Source organism: Rattus norvegicus, chromosome 19 (assembly GCF_021556685.1).
Source record: "Rattus norvegicus strain SHRSP/BbbUtx chromosome 19, alternate assembly SHRSP_T2T, whole genome shotgun sequence".
NCBI classification, from domain to species: domain Eukaryota; kingdom Metazoa; phylum Chordata; class Mammalia; order Rodentia; family Muridae; genus Rattus; species Rattus norvegicus.
The window spans coordinates 65,898,390-65,905,854 of record NC_141552.1 but is presented as its reverse complement, the minus strand read 5'-3'; the positions used below and the strand labels follow the sequence as shown (position 1 = coordinate 65,905,854).

Genomic DNA, 7,465 nt, shown 5'->3' with positions numbered 1-7,465 from the left:
ACCAGGTGGAACCGGCACTGTGGGGCTTAATTAAGCTCAGCCAGCTGTTGCCGAACACAGGAACGCAGAGCAGCAGAGTCAGCCTGGAGCTGTGAAGTGGGGAGGCTGGGGCCACAGCATCCCTGGGCTAGAGGGAAGGAGTCTGAGGAGCAGAAAGCTGGGACAGCCAGGGGGACCCCACCCCCGCAGGTCCAGGGATGCTTTCTCCTCCCCTGCCCTCCTCTCCCCTCCCCTCCTCCATGCATTGAAAGATCTCAGCTCCCCCTGAGAACTGAGGCCCACCCACCCTCATAAAGGACAAAGGGAAACGTCACAGGGAGCCCAGGGGAGAGCTTAAGGAGGCTGCTGCTCAACCCTAGGGCTGAAATATAGGAGAGAGAGGTAGAGAGAGATGGAGGGGAGAGAGAGAGAGAGAGAGAGAGAGAGAGAGAGAGAGAGAGAGAGAGAGAGAGAGAGAGAGAAGGGAATGAGGGGAGGGGAGAAAGAAAGGAGCCGGGGGAATGGGTGTGGTAGGGGAGGGGTATGTGGTTTGGTGGGGTGCATTAGGAGAGTGTATATACATGTGTGTTGGAGGGGAAGTATGTATGTGGAGGGGAAGTGTGTATATGCACACATGCAGTGGGAACATGGGAACATGTATGCACAGGGCTGTGTGTATGGGAACATGTATTCACAGGGCTGTTGGGGGGGAACATGTATGCACAGGAATGTATGTGTGGGAACATGCATGCACAGGGCTGGGGGGAAACATGTATACACAGGGCAGTGTGTGTGGGAACATGTATACACAGGGCTGTGTGTGTAGGAACATGTATACACAGGGCAGTGTGTGGGGGAACAGGTATACACAGGGTTGTGTGAGGGGAACATGCATACACAGGGCTTGGGGGAGAACATGTATACACAGGGCAGTGTGTGTGGGAACATGTATACACAGGGCAGTGTGTGTGGGAACATGTATACACAGGGCAGTGTGTGTGGGAACATGTATACACAGGGCAGTGTGTGTGGGAACATGTATACACAGGAATGTGTGTATGGGGTAGGGCAGGGCAGGGTGTACAGAGGTTCTCTGCTCACGCAGAGTGGTTAGAGGGCTGCTGCTGCCCCTCTGGTGTCTCAGGGAATTTTATTCACACCTTCTAGGAGACGTTAACAGGTATTTTAACAACCTGCCTGTTTGGGAGTGCAAAGTGTGGCTCTAATAAAGAGCTGGCGGGCTGCTGTGGCTCTTCTCTGCCCTTGCAAAGGGTTGGGTACCCCTAGAACCCCTAATCCAAGGGGCCCATAAGTTGAACACACACTAGCAATTGTCTGTTTAGGGAAGTCAGGTACAGAAATTGAGGAAGCAGGGAACTGACATAGGTAAGTAAAGAAATGGAACACACGCACACCTCAGACACTGACTTCCGCAAACTCTCAGGACCCCAAAGATAGAAAGAACTTCTAGACATAAAGAAAGATATTCAAGTGTCTGGCAGAGGTGCCTAACCCTCGGTAGAACATTGCCACACGTCAAAGATGGCAACAGAACTGTATAGCCAGCACCAGCGAGGGCTAAGTGTGATGGGCACACTTGCTCACAGGCTGCAGGAGCTAAACTGTGTCCCTCCGTTCTAGAAAGCCGTTGGCCAGAGGACAGTCATCCATGTCATCTGCATTCTGCTTGTCATATCTGCCTATCCGTGGACCTGCACTCTGCTTGTCATCCTTGCCAACCATGACCCTCTATGAAAGCATGGGGTGAAGTGAGTTCGCTTCTGTGGCCAGGGAGGAAGTAGAAGGATAAATATCGTTCCGGGGTCACACTCCAGCTTTATCAGTCCTTCAACAAAAGTGCACCGCGGGGATAGAAGCAGGCAGCATTGCTCTGAGGAAGGAGAGCCAGCAGGCAGGCAAAGGCTTCAGATCATGTGTATTTGGGTGTATGGAACTCCACACGGTATCTGATTGGGGGGGTGGGGTGGGGGGGGGTGGGGTGGGGGGGTGGGGGGGGTGGGGTGGGGGGGGTGGGAGCAGACCTGTGCGCCTGGACCATGGTTAGCTCGAACTTTCTCAGTTGTGCACAGAAGTCAACTGGCCCCACCGTTGCTCAATGTGTGTCCCTGACTGTCACTACCCAGGACCTAAGGTCTTTGGGACCAAATGAAGATCAGGTATCTCCAGAGCCCACACAGATGTCTTTCTTCTAGCTAAGAACAGGACTCACCCTGCTTCCCTCCCCTGCCCTGAAGACATGAACCTAATGCTTCCCGAGCCGCCTGTGCAGAAGAGAATGAAGGGCAGGGGAGTAGCCCGCCCCACTGCCCTCCTGGCTCTCATAGCCTGGCCTCACCTGCTCTGAGCCTCACCTGAAACCACACCTGAACAGCTGGCTCAGGCCCTTCCCACCAATGTCCTTCCCCCACCCCCATCTGACTTGTTCCCTACCCCGTTCCCAAGTGATGTACATGATCCTTAGATGATTGATATATACCTCACCCAATGAGTTACCAGTTCCATTTAGATGCTTGACTCATACCTCACCCAATTAGTAACCAGGTCCATTTTTCTTTAGATGATTGACATATACCTCACCCAATGAGTTACCAGTCCTGTTCTGACTCCTGCCAAGGAAGCACGCTTGAGACTGAAATACTTTAGGGATATGCTGCATGAAGTTGGGGTCAGTTGATTGTTCTGACCCGGGAACTTTATACCAATCACTTGGGGAATAGCAAGGTTCCCAGACACCTTCCGTATTTGCTCTCTGTTGTGTCTTGGGGTCTTTGTAAATGGGTCTGCATTGCTGGGCTTGGGTCCGGGGTCTTGTGCATCTAGACAAGCAATCCAGTACTGAGCTATGGTCCAAATTTGCTCTGGGTGAGCTCATCTCCTTTAGAAAGATCTCCAAATCCTGGTATTTTTGCAGGATGGCCCTGCGAGGAACAGTATCTTTGGTGAGGTCAGAGGCCAGAAAGCAAGCACAGTCAGTAGGAGTTTTGATGTGAAGTTGACATAGGCTGAAAGAAGAGCTGGGAGGCCAACTTACCTGGAGTAAACCTGACTCCTAGTCCCAAGGGGGTGGGGGGACACCTCAGAATCCCCAGCTTCTGCCCAGCACCTAGGGGGCTGAAGTTCACTCAGAGCTGCAGGGCACAAGCCCAGGGTATCCCAGGTAGGCCCTGTGACAATGTGTATGCTCCTCAGAAAGTCTCTTTTGGGGAGAGCAGGACTTGGTCTGCATAGACTGGGGGTTCCCTGAGGGGCGGGGAAGGGCAGCCAGTCACTTGTAGGGCAGGTCCAGGAATGTTCAGCCCCGATGCTGGCCCTGCCCAAGTCCCAGAAAATAGCCTCAGTCAGAAATAGCCAAAGACTATGAAAATCTTCCCAATTCACTTGTTTATAATTTGATTTAACTATTTTCCATTTAGCTCTATTTCTGAATCCCTCTTTTGACCACAAGGAACCCTCAGAGGTAGTGGGATTGTACAATTGGAGGAGCCTGGAGCCTGGCAATGTTCCACCAGCCCAGCCGCGCATATAGCTGTCCCACCCTCTCAGCCCCTCCCACCTTGTTCCAACCCAAGCCTGCCGACCCCCCTACACGTCTGACCACATCACTCCTCCAAGATGTCACCGGGATCTCCACCTCCACCTGGCCCTCGATCTGACTCAAGATGAGCTGACCTCTGACAGAAGGGGATGGAGTGGCTTTGCCCATCTAGCCTGGGCTACATTCCCCAGTCTTCTTCCTTATGGGCTTCCGGCTGGAACCATGGGGAAGGCCCCATGGAGTTAGAAGGAGGTGTTCTTCCACAGTTCCTTCCTTCCTCTGTGTTGCTACAATACCTTTGTGCCTTTTGGCTTCTCAGAGTCAGGTTACCACCCTCATGAGGTCACAGGCACAACTATGAGGTATCTTCCACCCTTGCCACCCCTCACTTCATAGCATTTGGAAGCATCTCCAGCATTGACCACAGAGTAGGATCTGGACGCCCAGAGCTAGTGTGCACAGCACCTGCCACAAGCCCAGGACAGTGTTGCAGCTGGATGTGACGTGTTCTAGGGAAGGGCCTTGTGTTGTTGGTTTGCCTTCTGATCCTGCAGCATTCGGAGCTGGAGCCTCTGGGAGGCGACTGAGCCACCGAGGCTGATGCAGTACCCGGAAGCAGCGGGAAGTAGGAAGTGAGACCTGGATGAGGGAAGTCGGAGCTAAAAGCATGACTTTTCTCTTGCCTCTTCCTCTCGTCTCCCTCTGCCTCTAGCACGCTGTGACGTGAGCAGCTTTGCTCTGCCTCACGGTCCTGGTGGGATATTCTGTCAGACACCCCATGCCCGCAGGACTGCTCCCAGCTGGCGGCAGACCAGAGCCTTAGAAACCGTGAGCCAAATAAATCTTTTTAATTTTAAAATTCACATTGTGTTCATTTATTTTGCGTGTGCTGTGTGAACGTGGAGGTCACAGGACAACTTGCAGAAGTTGATTCCCTCCTCCTACCATGTAAAGCCCAGGATTGAACTCGAGTCACCAGACTCAAGTTCTTTAACTGCTGAGCCATCAGCCCCAAGACGATTTAAAATAGCTTTCCTCACATATCTGACCTAGTGAAGAAACGCTGGCTAAACACACAGTGTGTCCACTTGCATATTCACATGTCCCCAATAATATAAATTCCCAATTATATAAGTTGATGTGACCTAGTCACAGACCCAAACACCCCAAGCATACACGCATCCATACACCACCTGGTATGTGCCCTCAGATAGCCCATTTGTATACCACCCCTCTCCAATCACACATCACATACCCCACGTGTTTGAATGTGGTCCTTCCCCCTGAGTTCCAATGGGTATTCGTGTCGCCCTCCCCACAAGCGACCTGAACTGGATCCTGGGAAACAGATAGTGGGGAATAATCAAAGGAAAAGTCACGCCCTAGAAACATGACCCCTGGGAAATGACATCCGACACAAGTCCCCTCCCTTTTCCTCCCTCCTTGTCTTTTCCTTCCCCTCTGTCTCTCCCTGTCTCCGTCCCTCTCTGAGCCCTGTCTGGTGACTCCCATTCCTCTCCTGCATATCCAGGCCTTGGATTGTCCATGCACTGTAAAGACTGCAGGGTGGATGCCGAGTTTCCCAGCCAATGAGAGGACAGTGTCTGGAGTAGAACAGCAGTTCCAGGCCCCTCCTCACTCAGACTTTTTGGGGTTTTTTGGTTTTTGGTTTTTGTTTTTTGTTTTTTGGGGGTTTTTTTGTTTTTTTTTTGTTTTTGTTTTTTTTGTTTTTTGTTTTTTTTTTTTTTTGAGCTGAGGACCGAACCCAGGGCCTTGCGCTTGCTAGGCAAGCACTCTACCACTGAGCTAAATCCCCAACCCCAACTCAGACTTTTTAAACTGCATGGGGAGCCCTGCACACACCTTCCAGACCCTTTGATGTTTCCATTTATGCCAGGCATGGACAAACCTGGGATATCAGGTTTCAGCCCTGTGTCTAGAACAGTGTCTAGACACTCCTCTGTACCAACCTACATTGTCCTTTCCTTTCCTACGGTGGCCAGCAGGTCCCAAAAGCCATGAGCAATGAGAACTTCAACCTTCCACCAGACCCCTACTTCCTGGGTCTTATTTGCAAAGCTGAGGTGGTGGTGCTGGTGGCCAGCTCTGGAGGACCACGTGCTAATCACCCAGTTTGCTACTCTCCGAGGTCACCCGTCACAGGAGTCACACCCTCTGAGGATTATGTGTCCTCCAGAGGCAGCAGCCCAGCCACGGGACAGTCTCTTGCTTATTCTTGCTTCTTGTCTGCTGTGCTAGAATATCCTATTAGAAGCCGCTTAGGAAAGAACGTGTTTATTTTAGCTTATAAAAGCAAATACTTGAGAAAGCTGGTCATGCTACACTTGCTGTCAGGAGCAGAGAGCGGCGGGTTAATATAGGCCAGCTAGTGTTCAGCCTGCTTTCTCCTACGCTTATTCAACCCTGCTCTGCAATGGGTCACCCACAATGCATTGCTCAAGTAGTGCGATCGACACAATCCTTACGAACCATCCTAACCTGGGCAGCACCTCTAGAGACTCCCAGGCGATCCAGATTGTGTCACGTTGACTATTTAGGCTGACTACCACACCATCAAACTTTGTGGATACATGGGCAGGTCGCTGAGCCCCTGCCACCTCCTTAACCCTTTCTTAGGAGAGACCCTCCGGTTCCCGTTCCCGACCCTCTGTTCGCTATTCTAATGAATGACAACGTATCATTTACCTGAGCCTTGTTTGCTGCTCTGGCGTTTGGTCAGTAAGGAGCCAATCCTAGAATAGACCCTTTCATCAGGGAGACGGGTGCAGGGCCGGGAGTGGAGTTAAGGCTGAGAACAGGCCACTGGAATGTGACTGCATCATTTAGAGGCGGGACCAGATCCCTCCAAAACCTGGGAGGATCCTGTCAATCAAAACCACACCTCAAAGAGGAAGGTCACAGCAGGTCCTCTTCGGAAGCCATTACTCATTGTACTCAGTATACTTTCCCAAGGCGCACGCAAGGCCTGAGCCCTGCGCTTTCTGCTGACTGGCTTAAGAGACAGCAAAGATAGCCAAGTGTGGAGCAAGGGGGCACAGCGATGCTGTGTCCCTTTTGCACCCCCAGCGTCCTTGTTGGGAGTTCCTGTGTCGAGCTCGCTTACAGGAGACAAGCCAGGCTCAGAGGTTGGGGGACACGTCTGAAGCCATGTAAGCAGGAAGGGGAGAGCCACCGTGTGACCCAATTTTGTCTTTTCCAAGGTCCATCGAAGTTCAGGCAAAGTAGCCCTCTGTGCCTCGGTTTCTCCAGCTATGGGTCGTGAGAAGCGATCGTGCACTTTGCTCAGCAAGTCTGAGCATGCGGTATAGACGGATGGCGTCTGAAGCTCATCTCTCACGCCCCTTCTCAAGGCCTTCCATGGCCAATGCTAGGGCCCTTCCTGGAAGGTGGCTAGGGTGGAAGGTGTCCCTTCCCTGGGTGGCAACCTGGGAGGGGGGGCGGTGACTGCTTAGCCTGGAAGTACTTAGATATATCCAGAGAATGTTTGATGTAGGTGTGTGAGGCAGGACAAGCAGGAGAGTGAGAGGGGCATGGCTTCCAAGAGAGAGTCAGGGAGAGGGAGAAGGAGAGAGGTGAAGGCAAGGCTTTTCCAGAAGCCCTACCCGGGCTCTTGTAGCTAAGTGCCATTCCAGCTACAAGTTCCACCGGGTACTGAACTGAGCCTGTGGGTATGATGATGCCGCGGCTCTGCCTTGCTCAGCAAGGGACCTGTCTCTGGCCATCCTGGCATCTCTTTGTTTGGCTCTCTCACGAGTTTGCAGCAAACCAGAGAGATGGGGGCCATGGAGAGACTGTCCAGCCAACGGTTAAGAGCTCTGGCTGGTTTTCCAGAGGACCCGGGCTGGAATCCCGGCACTTAAATGGCCCCTCACAACCATCTGTAACTCCAGTCCCAGGGGGGGTTCTATG

General features: G+C 52.3%; 2 long non-coding RNA genes across 4 annotated transcripts; one reads left to right on the top strand and one right to left on the bottom strand.

The window, feature by feature from the left end:
* The first annotated feature begins 1,722 nt into the window (after window positions 1–1,722).
* On the top strand, window positions 1,723–4,398 carry LOC147999498 (uncharacterized). Of its 2 annotated transcripts, none has more exons than XR_015643651.1 (2): window positions 1,723–1,942; window positions 3,414–4,398. It is a non-coding gene; the product is annotated as an uncharacterized LOC147999498 (long non-coding RNA). The 2 variants fall into 2 exon arrangements; XR_015643650.1 differs by lacking the exon at window positions 1,723–1,942 and adding an exon at window positions 2,040–2,665.
* LOC120098526 (uncharacterized) lies at window positions 2,636–3,826 on the bottom strand. 2 transcript variants are annotated; one of them, XR_015643663.1, is made up of 3 exons: window positions 3,670–3,826; window positions 3,032–3,240; window positions 2,636–2,918 (listed from the first exon to the last, which is right to left on the bottom strand). It is a non-coding gene; the product is annotated as an uncharacterized LOC120098526 (long non-coding RNA). The 2 variants fall into 2 exon arrangements; XR_015643662.1 differs by having other exon boundaries at window positions 3,032–3,310; window positions 3,670–3,824.
* Window positions 4,399–7,465: the final 3,067 nt, after the last annotated feature.